Here is a 14,371-nt window from a genome sequence, read left to right on the forward strand (position 1 = left end):
CGTTCAAAACACCTGTTTTTCAGCTTGTTTTGTGGTGTTCTTCACACTTTTTTCAGCTTTTTTTGGAGTGAGGATGTTTGCTTTGTCTACAGTATGTTTAAGACCACATTCATACGATCAGTATTTGGTCAGTATTTCACATCAGTATGTGTAAGGGTACTGTCACACAGTGCAATTTTGATCGCTACGACGGCACGATTCGTGACGTCGCAGCGTCGTATGATTATCGCTCCAGCGTCGTAGACTGCGGTCACACTTTGCAATCACGGCGCTGGAGCGATGCCGAAGTCCCCGGGTAGCCAGGGTAAACATCGGGTTACTAACCCGATGTTTACCCTGGTTACCAGCGTAAACGTAAAAAAACAAACAGTACATACTTACATTCCGGTGTCTGTCCCCCGGCGTTCTGCTTCTCTCCACTGTGTAAAGCGCCATAGCCGGAAAGCACAGCGGTGATGTCACCGCGTCACCGCTGTGCTCGCTTTCCGGCTGGCAGGCGCTCACAGTGCAGAGAAGCTGAGACGCCAGAGGACAGACACCGGAATGTGAGTATGTACTGTTTGGTTTTTTTACGTTTACGCTGGTAACCAGGGTAAACATCGGGTTACTAAGCGCGGCCCTGCGCTTAGTTACCCGATGTTTACCCTGGTTACAAGCGAACACATCGCTGGATCGCTGTCACACACAACGATCCAGCGATGTCAGCGGGTGTTCAAGCGACGAAAGAAAGTTCCATACGATCTGCTACGACGTACGATTCTCAGCAGGGTCCCTGATCGCTGCTGCGTGTCAGACACTGCGATATCGTATGGATATCGCTAGAACGTCACGAATCGTACCGTCGTAGCGATCAAAATTGCACTGTGTGACAGTACCCTAAGCCAAAACCAGGAGGGTGATAAATACCGAAGTGGTAACGGGTTTCTCAGGCTATGAGCATACGCTGTGGATTTTGCTGTGGATCTGCAGCAGTTTTCCATGCGTTGTACAGCACCATGTAAACGTATGGAAAACAAAATCCGCCATACACATGCTGCGGAAAATACCACGTAGAAACGCTGCGTTGTATTTTCTGCAGCATGTCAATTCTTTGTGCAGATTCCGCAGCGTTTTACACCTGCTCCATAATAGGAATCCGCAGGTGTAAAAACGCAGTTGAAAACCGCACAAAAAACGTGGTAATTCCGCCGTAAATCCGCCCTGTGTTTTACCTGCAGATTTTTAGGAATCTGCGTGGAAAAATCCACGGCAGATTCCGCAACGTGTGCACATAACCTCATTGTTCCACTGCTGTTTCTGCATTACAAATACTGATGTGAAATACTGAACATGTGAACGAGACCTAATAGTTTAATTCGCCAAAACCACTTAAAAATTGCAGTGAAAAATGCTGTTGCAATATCTGCAGCTTTTTTTATTCTTTCATTGCTTTCTACGGGTGAAAACGCACTGAAAGAAGTGACACACTACAGATTTATAAAGCGCTACAGTTCTGAAATCCAGTCAGAAAAAAAAACAAGCGCCTGCAGGAGATTTCGGAAATCTCCTATGTTTTGCTGGCACTTTGAAAAGCAGCTTTTCGCTATGTTCATATGCAGAATTTTTGCAGCTTTTTCTTCTGCAAATAAGAAGTTTATAGCATTTTACAGCACAAGCAAAAAACTGAGATTTTCAGAAATCTCCTGCACACCCTTTTATTTTCCCCTGACTGATTTTCACAACGGCAGCGTTTTTTAAATCTGCAGCATGTCACTTTCAGCAATATTTTTCACCCGTAGAAAGCAATGAAAAAGTTTAAAAAAATGCTACAAATGTTGCAACGTTGTTTTTCGCTGCATTTTTTTGTGAATAACACTAACTTTATTAAACATGTACTGTAGACAAAATGCAAACTGTAAAAAACAGCAAAAGCTCTAAGGCTAGGGTCACATTGCGTTTATGGCTGAGCGCTAACGGACAGCGTTGCACGGGGAAATTAACGCCGTGCAACGCGTCCGTTAGCGCTCCCATTGCCCGCAATGTTAAAGCGCATTGCTAGCGCATGTCATTTTCGGCACGCGCTAGCGATGTGCCGGTCTTTTGTAGCGCGCCTCGGACACTGCTTGCAGTATCCGCGATGCACCCGAGGTCCGATCCCCGCTCTCGCAGATCGGGGATCTGCGCTAGCGGGGACGTTTAACGTGACCCAGAAAAAGACATTGCGTTAGCGCAATCCGCTAGCGCTTAGCGCTAAACGGATTGCCCTAACATAATGTGACCCTAGCCTAAGGGTGTGTGTCCACAATCAGTAAACGCTGCGGGTCAGCTGCTGTGTACTTGTGCAGCTTCCAACCCGCAGCGGCCACATGTTACAGTATAGTGGATAGAATTTCAAGAAACCCCATCTCTACTATGCGCGCACCGACACCCGCACCTCACCCGCAGAGACGGACATGGGGCGCGTCTGTCCAGGCTGCAGCATGTCAATTTATATGGCGTAGACGCAAGTCTCCACAGGAGAAATCTCTCCCGTACAATGTATAGGACGCGGTGATAACGCCCAGATCAATGAACACACACGGAATCACCTGTGTGCAAAACATGGCAGCACTTTGGACCCAGCACATGTCCACTGCATCCAAGGGGCTGCCATTTCCGGATCCTCTGCACATACCCTAAAAAATGAGTACTTTGAAAGCAGTGTTTTTACTGCCAAGAGAACATGTTTTGGCTGCAAAAAAAAAAAAAAAAAGCACCAAAAAAATGCTGATTCCTATGCACACCTGTACTATATGTGTATGGTTTACCCTTATCATTTCACGTGGGAATTTATTTATTTCTATATAATAAATACCCTGATTCAGCAGACAATATTCCTGTCTTGTGTCATCCAGACAGTAGTGACAGGAGGTCGCCCTGTCAGATTAGGCTACTTTCACACTAGCGACGCACGACGAATTGCGTCATTGCGACATACCGACGCAAGCAGTGAAAGCGCCGCACAACGGGGGCAGCGGATGCTGTGTTTCAACGCATCCGCTGCCCCATTGTGAGTTGCGGGGAGGAGGGGGCGGAGTTCCGCGCATGCGCGGTCGGAAATGGCGGACACGACGCACCAAAAAACGTTACATGCAACGTTTTTTGGTGGTGACGGTCCGACGCAACAGTCGCACGATGGTTGCGACGTGTGTCAATGCGTCGCACTGCGTCGCTAATGCAAGTCTATGGAGAAAAAACGCATCCTGCAAGCACTTTTGCAGGATGCGTTTTTTCTACAAAACGACGCATAGCGACGTGCAGTGCACGACGCTAGTGTGAAAGTAGCCTTACAAGCAATGATTTAGTGACTGGTCAGAGCCCATGCTGATCCCTGCTGTATGTGACTGTGAAACCTGATCCTACAGCAAACAGCACAGAGCTCCAGGACCACATGAGTAAATCACAGCACTGAGGGGGTCTCAAGGTGGGTTTGGGAGACACGTTCTGTGACTACAGAGCAATGCACAGCATTATTCACTGCTGAAAACCCTCTGGGCACTTCATACAGGGGTTGGAGATGCAGGGGGCCCCCTTGTAGGTGGGGGCCCCAGGCGTCTGCCTGGTCTGCTTGTGCCAAACGCCGACCCTGCAGGCAACGCCGGGCTCTTCAGCTAGTCTACTAATAAAACTAAATAAGATATTTTAGGCCACAGACAACAAGCAGTCTCTTCCTCGGAGTCGGCAGCTGAATACGTTTCTCATAAACTCATCTTCCATAACGCTAATTCTCATCTCATTTACCGACACTGGAATCGGCATTAGCAATACTGCAGGAGATATTCATTACACGTGACAGGAGAAATAACTACGTCATGATGAGGACGACATTTTCATCTTCTACTACGGCTCTAGAAACAGATTTGGCCAGAGTCCGTCACTGACTCCATCACCACCGGCCGTCTATATGAAGGTTTCCCGTATTCCCCGCACTGTAATCTTCTATCACGTTAGATCTCAGGTCTGATTCACACACAGAAGCCTATTACTTGGTTGCACAACCTTTAGCCAAAATAACTGCGACCAACCGCTTCCGCTAACCATCAATGAGTTTCTTACAATGCTCTGCTGGAATTTTAGACCATTCTTCTCTGGCAAACTGCTCCAGGTCCCTGATATTTGAAGGGTGCCTTCTCCAAACTGCCATGTTTAGATCTCTCCACAGGTGTTCTATGGAATTCAGGTCTGGACTCATTGCTGGCCACCTTAGAAGTCTCCAGTGCTTTCTCTCAAACCATTTTCTAGTGCTTTTTGAAGTGTGTTTTGGGTCATTGTCCTGCTGGAAGACCCATGACCTCTGAGGGAGACCCAGCTTTCTCAAACTGGGCCCTACATTATGCTGCAAAATTTGTTGGTAGTCTTCAGACTTCATAATGCCATGCACACGGTCAAGCAGTCCAGTGCCAGAGGCAGCAAAGCAACCCCAAAACATTAGGGAACCTCCGCCATGTTTGACTGTAGGGACCTTGTTCTTTTCTTTGAATGCCTCTTTTTTTTCTCCTGTAAACTCTATGTTGATGCCTTTGCCCAAAAAGCTCTGCTTTTGTCTCATCTGACCAGAGAACATTCTTCCAAAACGTTTTAGGCTTTTTCAGGTAAGTTTTGGCTAACTCCAGCCTGGCTTTTTTATGTCTCGGGGTAAGAAGTGGGGTCTTCCTGGGTTTCCTACCATACAGTCCCTTTTCATTCAGATGCCGACGGATAGTAAGGGTTGACACTGTTGTACCCTCGGACTGCAGGGCAGATTGAACTTGTTTGGATGTTAGTCGAGGTTCTTTATCCAACATCCGCACAATCTTGCATTGAAATCTCTTGTCAATTTTTATTTTCCGTCCACATCTAAGGAGGTTAGCCACAGTGCCACGGGCTTTAAACTTCTTGATGACCCTGCGCAGGGTAGACACAGGAACATTGAGGTCTTTGGAGATGGACTTGCCTTGAGATTGCTCATGCCTCCTCACAATTTGGTTTCTCAAGTCCTCAGACAGTTCTTTGGTCTTCTTTCTTTTCTCCATGCTCAATGTGGTACACACAAGTACACAGGACAGAGGTTGAGTCAACTTTAATCCATGTCAACTGGCTGCAAGTGTGATTTAGTTATTGCCAACACCTGTTAGGTGCCACAGGTAAGTTACAGGTGCTGTTAATTACACAAATTAGAGAAGCATCACATGATTTTTCTAGCAGTGCTAATACTTTTGTCCACCCCCTTTTTTATGTTTGGTGTGGAATTATATCCAATTTGGCTTTGGGACAATTCTTTTTGTGTTTTTTTCATTTAAGACAAATTAAATGAAGATAATAATAACAAAGAATTTGTGTTTGCAATCATTTTCAGGAAGAAACTGAGTATTATCTGACAGAATTGCAGGGGTGTGAATACTTTTGGCCATGACTGTATGTATGTATGTATGTATATAGCAGCCACGCGGTACATGACACAGCCCACGCGGTACATGACACAGCCCACGCGGTACATGACACAGCCCACGCGGTACATAGCAGTGTGGGCACCATATCCATGTTAAAAAAAATAATGAAAATAAAAAAATAGTTATATACTCACCCTTCGGCGTCCAGCGAAGCTGTCCCGATGCGCGCGCTGCTGCGGCCAGCTTCCGTTCCCAGAGATGCATTGCGAAATTACCGAGATGACTTAGCAGTCTCGCGAGACCGCTAAGTCTTCTGGGTAATTTCACAATGCATCTCTGGGAACGGAAGCTGGCGGCAGCCGTGCGCATTGGCGGATGACGGAAGGCGAGAATAGCAAGTTTTTTGTTTTTTTATTATTTTTAACATTAGATCTTTTTATTATTGATGCTGCATAGGCAGCATCAACAGTAAAAAGTTGGTCACACAGGCTTAATAGCAGCGTTAACGGAGTGCGTTACCCGCGGCATAACGCGGTCCGTTAACGCTGCCATTAACCCTGTGTGAGCGCTAACTGGAGGGGAGTATTGAGTAGGCGCTGGGCACTGACTGTACGGAAGTAGGGAGGGACTAATTCTCGGCTGGACTGTGCCCGTTGCTGATTGGTCGCGGCCAGGACCAGTCAGCGACGCGGGATTTCCGTTACAGACAGACAGACGGAAGGAAGTACCCCTTAGACAAATATATATACAGTGCCTACAAGTAGTATTCAACCCCCTGCAGATTTAGCAGGTTTACACATTTGGAATTAACTTGGCATTGTGACATTTGGACTGTAGATCAGCCTGGAAGTGTGAAATGCACTGCAGCAAAAAAGAATGTTATTTCTTTGTTTTGTTTTGTTTTTTAAATTGTGAAAAGTTTTTTCAGAGGGTCATTTATTATTCAACCCCTCCACCCACCAGAATTCTGTTTGGTTCCCCTAAAGTATTAAGAAGTAGTTCAGGCACAAAGAACAATGAGCTTCACATGTTTGGATTAATTATCTCTTTTTCCAGCCTTTTCTGACTATTTAAGAGCTCTCCAAACTTGTGAACACCACTCATACATGGTCAACATGGGAAAGACAAAGGAGCATTCCAAGGCCATCAGAGACAAGATCGTGGAGGGTTACAAGGCTGGCAAGGGGTACAAATCCTTTCCAAGGAGTTGGGCCTACCTGTCTCCACTGTTGGGAGCATCATCCGGAAGTGGAAGGCTTATGGAACTACTGTTAGCCTTCCACGGCCTGGACAGCCTTTGAAAGTTTCCTCCCGTGCCGAGGCCAGGCTTGTCCGAAGAGTCAAGGCTAACCCAAGGACAACAAGGAAGGAGCTCCGGGAAGATCTCATGGCAGTGGGGACATTGGTTTCAGTCAATGTCAATACCATAAGTAACGTACTCCACCGCAATGGTCTCCGTTCCAGACGAGCCCGTAAGGTACCTTTACTTTCAAAGCGTCATGTCAAGGCTCATCTACAGTTTGCTCATGATCACTTGGAGGACTCTGAGACTGACTGGTTCAAGGTTCTCTGGTCTGATGAGACCAAGATCGAGATCTTTGGTGCCAACCACACACGTGACGTTTGGAGACTGGATGGCACTGCATACGACCCCAAGAATACCATCCCTACAGTCAAGCATGGTGGTGGCAGCATCATGCTGTGGGGCTGTTTCTCAGCCAAGGGGCCTGGCCATCTGGTCCGCATCCATGGGAAGATGGATAGCTCGGCCTACCTGGAGATTTTGGCCAAGAACCTCCGCTCCTCCATCAAGGATTTTAAGATGGGTCGTCATTTCATCTTCCAACAAGACAACGACCCAAAGCACACAGCCAAGAAAACCAAGGCCTGGTTCAAGAGGCAAAAAATCAAGGTGTTGCAGTGGCCTAGTCAGTCTCCTGACCTTAACCCAATTGAAAACTTGTGGAAGGAGCTCAAGATTAAAGTCCACAAGAGACACCCAAAGAACCTAGATAACTTGGAGAAGATCTGCATGGAGGAGTGGGCCAAGATAACTCCAGAGACCTGTGCCGGCCTGATCAGGTCTTATAAAAGACGATTATTAGCTGTAATTGCAAACAAAGGTTATTCCACAAAATATTAAACCTAGGGGTTGAATAATAATTGACCCACACCTTTATGTTTAAAATTTATAAAAATTTAACTGAGCAACAAAACTTTTTGGTTTGTAAGATTTATGCATCTGTTAATAAATCCTGCTCTTGTTTGAAGGCTCTAACTTATTTGCATCTTATTAAACCCGCTAAGTCTGCAGGGGGTTGAATACTACTTGTAGGCACTGTATATATATATATATATATATATATATATATATATATATATATATATATATATATATATATATATATATATATATATATATATATATATATATATATATATATATATATTTAGTTTGTAAGAACAACAAGACAGCAGTTATCTAATGCTAATGTCTCCATGTTCAGTGTTTTTTCTGGATAGGTTTTTTTTTGTTTTGTTTTGTTTTTTTAGCATTTTTGCTTTGGATTCCATATAACATATATACTTGAGTATAAGCTGAGGCACCTACTTTTGACACGAACAACTGGATAAGCTTATTGACTCGAGTATAAGCCAGGTATACATTGTCCCCTCATCCCGATCATGGTTTTTTGCTTTTTTTTTTTATTAAGAAGATCACACACATCCCTCTCACCTACCTGCGCAACCTGCATCGTTCTGGCCACCGGAGCCTGGAGCTCTTCCAGTACTGAGCGATCACGTGGCCCTGCTCATTAGGTAATGAATATGCGCCTACACCTATGGGAGTGGAAAGTCATGCATATTCATTACCTTAATGAGCGGTCCCACGTGATCACTCGGCAGGAAGAGCTCCAGGTTTAGGCGGCCAGAACGAGATGCAGTGCCAGCACCAAGGGCACGCCGGTAGGCGAGTACGATGTATGGCTGGAAACCGGCGGCTGCGGCTGGCACTGTGAGCTACTACAGCAGCGGCTCAGGCTTTAGCCACAGCCACCGGCTCCTGCCTCTGTGACCCGCTGACCTCCACTCCCCCTCCGGCTTTCTGGGACTACGATTCGTGTATAAGCCGATGGGGTCATGTTCAGCACACAAAAAAAAAAACGTGCTGAAAAACTCGGCTTATACACGAGTACATAAGGTATTACATGAAAGAAACAAGAGATAAAATAAAATTGAGGATGGATGTACTGGGGGAACCAAGAAGGTGGCACTGTAAGGCATCAAGAATGGGGATAAGGGAGGATTTATTACCTAGTGGTTTGGGTGGTAGCAGATTGTGTGGGGTTTCTTGTACTATTATATTGTGTGGAGGATCCTGTGGGAACATTATACAGTGTGGAGGCCAATAAATGGGCATTGTACTAAGTGAGTAATACTTGTTTCAATGGTTCCCGTCTTTCATAGTTGGGTCATTTGTATCTATTAGCGGAAAAGGAACAAAACCATTGTGATTCTTATAAGGAGACAACACAAACCCCCTAAATATAACATTTTATAACAACCCCACAATCTGTGACTCTTCAGGGTAAATCGCTCTCACCATTGGATTAGAGCTGATACTATGGAGCTAAAGTGACTAAACAGACTTTGTCACCTCCATAAAGGGGCACTTCTCCGTGTTTGTCAGAACTGTCCGAGGATTATTAGAGGTGATAGTTTCCCCCAATTAGAAGGGACACCTGTGGATATTGGGGTCGTTACCTGCTGCACTCCACATAGAGAATGGAGCCTCCAGCACCTACCTCCACCCGCAGAGCCGCACTCCACTTATATGGCTGCTCTCTCTGTGCGAACAGGACCTGTGATGAGGTCACAGGAGGGGAGGAGTCAGGGGTCACATGATCAGGGGCCTCAGTGTATGCAGGACTCTGCTGTGCTGGTTGTCATGGTGCTGGATGAGGGGAAGTTTATGTGTGGGGTCAGGAGGGGTTTACAGTGTGGATGTAGCAGAGCCGTGTGTGTATGTGGTGTATGGAGCAGAGCCGTGTGTGTACGAGGTGTACGGAGCAGAGCCGTGTGTGTACGAGGTGTACGGAGTGGAGCCGTGTGTACGAGGAGTATGAAGCAGAGTCATGTGTACAGAGCGGAGACCCGTGTGTATGAGGAGTACAGAGCGGAGCCGCATGTGTACGAGGAGTATGAAGCAGAGTCATGTGTACAGAGCGGAGCCGCATGTGTACGAGGAGTACGGAGCAGAGTCGTGTGTGTACGATGTTTACGGAGTGGAGCCGTATGTGTACGAGGTGTACGAAGCAGACTGCATATAACAGAAGTACTGGGTGTACCCTGCGCACAGAGCGGGTATATAGGCCGCAGTGCAGACACTTGTTGAGTGTGAGGAGCGAGTGGAGTGGGATCCCAGTGAGAAGAGAATCTCCGCTGCTCCATCCATTGATGCCGTACAAAGTGCTCCTTGGATCTGAACATTGTTATTATTAAACATAAAGGGAACAGGTGAGGGGGAAAGGTAGACTGAAATTGTCACATAATCTACTCTAAAAAATGGAGGCACATTACCTTGGGGGCGTCTGCGCATCCTTGTGAATCTTAAGCTGGTTTCACACTTGCGTTTTGATCTGCAGCGTTTTTACCCCAAAAAAGGCATGCGTTTTTTTCCTATGTTTAACATTAAAAACGCATGCGTTTTTTTGTGCATGCGTTTTGCCGCATTTGTCAACACATGCGTTTTTTCTCTGCTTGCGTTTGATTGCAGAAATGCAACATGTAGTAATTTCTAGAGGCTTTTTTTGCCGCAAAACAACGCATGCGTTTTTTTTGCTGCAAAAAAACGTATTGCTGTCTATGTAAATGCATGCGTTTTTAAGCACATGTGTTTGTTTGTGTTAAAAACGCATGCGTTTTTATAGAAAAAAACAAGAATACACACTGCTAAGCCACCCCCCCATCATCAAGGTGATAAAGGGATCCAAAGCCTAACCCTACCCCTAACCCCACCCCTAACCCTAGGGATCCAAACCCTAACCCTACCCATAACCCCACCCCTAACCCTAGGGATCCTAACCCTACCCCTAACCCTACCCCTAGGGATCCTAACCCTACCCCTAACCCACTATAAATAGAAATAGCTAGGGGTAGGGTTAGGATCCCTAGGGGTAGGGGTAGGGTTAGGATCCCTAGGGGTAGGGTTAGGGTTAGGACCCCTAGGGTTAGGGTTAGGCCCTAACCCTACCCCTAACCCTAGGGATCCTAACCCTAACCCTAGCTATGTCTATTTATAGTGGGTTTTCTTGTTGATTTTGATGATTGGCAGCTGTCAAACACTTCTCAGCATGCGTTTCAAAAACGCAAACGCAGGAAAAACGCATGTAAATGCGGCAAAACGCCACGTTTTTTTACAGCATGCAAAAACGCATGCGTCTAAAAAACGCAGAGTTTGCATGCGTTTACATGCGTTTTTTCACCACCTGCGTTTTTTTTTTTAAACGCTGCAGATCAAAACACAAGTGTGAAACCAGCCTTAGGCCACAAATAGAGAGTGGGAGTGGTAGGTTCTGAAATCATCAGGGCCGTAGCCAGTTCCTTAGTAATGGTCCCACTCTCTCTAGCTCTACCAATGATGGTATGTAATTGTGTGGTATATGTGGACAAGAGGCTGAAGGTGAGGTTCTTATACCACACCTTATTGTTCAGATGGCAGAAGGCCTCTTTCTCGTCCTATCCTGGACGCGGTACATTGATGACATATTGCTGATCTGGCAGGGCTACATGAGTTCATGTCCTTCTTGAATATCAACGACCGGAACATCTTCATCACATACAAAAGTGGTGGCGATGCCATTGAATTCCTTGATGTAACAATAAATAGAGATAGTAATGGTGAGATACAAACCGATATATATTCCGCAAACCTACTTCCACAAACATGGCACTGCACGCCTCTTCCTCACACCCTGGGCACATCACTCAATCCATCCATGATGCTGATTTTAGAATACAGGCGGAGGACCTGAAACGACGGCTAGTAGAACGCGGCTATAGCAACCGCATGATAAAAAAAGCTCATAATAGGGCAAAGCATTCTTCTAGACAGAGCCTTCTATATAAATCTGAGGTAAGGAAGGACCAGGACATTGTTCAGTTTGTCACTAGTTTTCACTCCCAATTCCCACTTATGAGGAGCGCACTTGATAGTTTACGGCCCATCCTAAAGGCAGAGCCCATTATTTCACCATTCTTACCTGAGAGGGCTGCCATCACGGCACGATGTTCCAAGAACCTATGTAACCATCTGGTTCGTAGTCATTACGTGGGCGAATCAGCCACTACGTTCCTTGATTCATTTGCGGGGCAGTGTGGGTACGTCCAATGTGGCCGCTGCGTGGCATGCTCAGATGTTGACCACTGTGATACATTTTCGGATTCCGGTCGGTCTCGACAATACGGAATCAGGAAGTGTATCACATGGACAAGCACGAATGTCATCTATTACGCAGTGTGTCCTTGTACTATGATATATGTCGTATTGACAACACAATACGCATTAGAGAGCATGTAGTCGGCATCACTGCTGCAGCGGCCCAAGAGGACGGATCCACGTTAAACACTCCCACGCCATGTTACATTTTACCATAACTGTGATGGCAGCCTTCTCTGGGTCAGGGGTACCGATATGATCGATGTCCGTGGTGGTGGGATCTCTAGGAGACTTGAATCCAGATGGATTTGGACTCTTGACACACTCGTCCATCTGGGCTCAATGAGAATATTAGTTACGCCCCATTTCTGTGATCGCCGGCCTATCTGTAAACAAACATGGTAAATGTCACTTTATATGTCTGCTGTTATTGTTTTTATGATTGTAACATGGATTTTTATTCTAGCAGCTTACGGATCATGCACACATGCACTTTTCTTCTGCTCGGTGTCCTTTCATACAACAGCAACCCTATTTGGTGGTACCAGTACTGTGGATGTGGATCACAGCGTTCACAGCACGAGTTATATAGAATGAGAATTGTATCTATATTTATAGGATTTTTCCTTTTTGTCTGGATATGACCTTTGGGTTTGTTATTTGTATTGCTGCAGTGCTGTCTCCCTCTTTTAGACTTTTGTGTGTCCTTTAAATCAATACCTCGTTTGATACTGATGGAGGTATGGTATTCTTCTTATTTGTGTATTTGCTCCCTTATGGGCCACTAATTATATGCAGATACTCACTATTGTATTTTGTGATGTCCTTGCTATCATTATATAGCATTATACCATATATTGTGGTCGTTGCGGCGCTCCCTGTCTGTATGCGCCCTGTCTGCTCAGCCCCTGACAGCTCTCGGCATCTCTATGCGGTGGTTGACATCCGCCCCTGTTGGCTCCCACTGTGTGATGCCAATGACGGCTGGCATTGTGGTTGGCATGGTGACAAGCACGTCACACCTGACTGGGGCCGCAGCCTCCATGTGTCACCGCTTCCAGGTTACAACCGGAGACTGCGGGACTATAAATACTATGCATGAAGATGGATGTGCAGGCCCCCTGACGAAGGCAGGACCGAAACGCGCGTCGGGGCGGACGTGCATCCCTCCGTGTTGTGGACTGCTCCCTCTTTAGGTAAAAGATCTCCTTCATAAATATCACTTTTAAGATGCTTTGTGATTGCTATAATTCCTGTATATTTGCATGCTCAATAGAGGTCAGCACCTCTTTTGGCTAAGGGATCTGTAATGTTGGTGATTTGCCCTGTGTCTATACCTTTTGTCAAAAGTGACATTGTACATAGGAGGGTATCAGTTATATATATTCCACTGCCACCTACCCGGGGTTATGCGCCTCCATTTTCTATAGTACATTGTGTGACAATTTCAGTCTACCTTTCCCCCCTCACCTGTTCCCTTTATGTTTAATAATAAAGTTTAGGTTTATATCCACCTTGACCGGTCTATCATCTCTTTCCCCTGTCGCTCACCTAATGTAGTATGATGATCGGTCAGTACCAGTCCTTTACTAATAAGCACATGGTTTTCTCTTACAAATGTCTTAGTGTTGTGAAATTGGATTCTGGGCTCCCCCGGTGGCCACTTGTGGAATTGAACTTGTGTGCATCATCCCCTCTGTTCACCTGCTCCTATCAGGATGTGGGAGTCGCTATATAACCTCGCTCCTCTGTCAGTTTCTTGCCGGTCAACAATGTAATCAGAAGCCTTCTGTGCTTGTTCCTGCTACTAGACAACTCCCAGCTAAGTTGGACTTTTGTCCTTGTGTGTTTTTGCATTTTGTTCCTGTTCACAGCTGCTGTTTCGTTACTGTGTCTGGAAAGCTCTTGTGATCGGAAATTGCCACTCTGGTGTTATGAGTTAATGCTAGAGTCTTAAAGGAATTTCTGGATGGTGTTTTGATAGGGTTTTCTGCTGACCATGAAAGTGTCCTTTCTGTCTTCCTGCTATCTAGAAAGCGGACCTCGATTTTGCTAAACCTATTTTCATACTACGTTTGTCATTTCATCTAAAATCACCGCCAATATATGTGGGGGCCTCTGTCTGCCTTTTGGGAAAATTTATCTAGAGGTGAGCCAGGACTGTCTTTTCCTCTGCTAGGATTAGGTAGTTCTCCGGCTGGCGCTGGGCATCTAGGGTTAAAAAACGTAGGCATGCTACCCGGCCACTTCTAGTTGTGCGGCAGGTTTAGTTCATGGTCAGTATAGTTTCCATCTTCCAAGAGCTAGTTCTCATATATGCTGGGCTATGTTCTCTCGCCATTGAGAATCATGACAGTTTGACCGGCCAAAAAAAGGGTTAAATTACTGGCTGAGAAAGGAGAGAAAAAAGAAGTCTGCTACAATTTTTTTTTTTTTTTTTTTTCCTCTAGTTCTGAGTGTGCTCTTAATTGAATCACTTGCTAGTCTGCCTATACTGCAGCCTTCCTCTCTTTCTCTCCTTCTAATCCTTGAATGGCTCTGTGTT

General features: G+C 45.7%; 1 protein-coding gene across 1 annotated transcript in view; it reads right to left on the minus strand.

The window, feature by feature from the left end:
- Nucleotides 1–9,251, minus strand: part of LOC143767668 (uncharacterized) — a 29,441-nt gene extending 20,190 nt beyond the window's left edge. The window contains exon 1 of the mRNA XM_077256143.1: nucleotides 9,153–9,251. The gene's annotated coding sequence lies outside the window, so the exon portion shown is untranslated. The remainder of the gene's footprint in view (nucleotides 1–9,152) is intronic.
- Between the last annotated feature and the right edge of the window lie 5,120 nt (nucleotides 9,252–14,371).

This window comes from Ranitomeya variabilis, chromosome 4 (assembly GCF_051348905.1).
Source record: "Ranitomeya variabilis isolate aRanVar5 chromosome 4, aRanVar5.hap1, whole genome shotgun sequence".
NCBI classification, from domain to species: Eukaryota; Metazoa; Chordata; class Amphibia; order Anura; family Dendrobatidae; genus Ranitomeya; species Ranitomeya variabilis.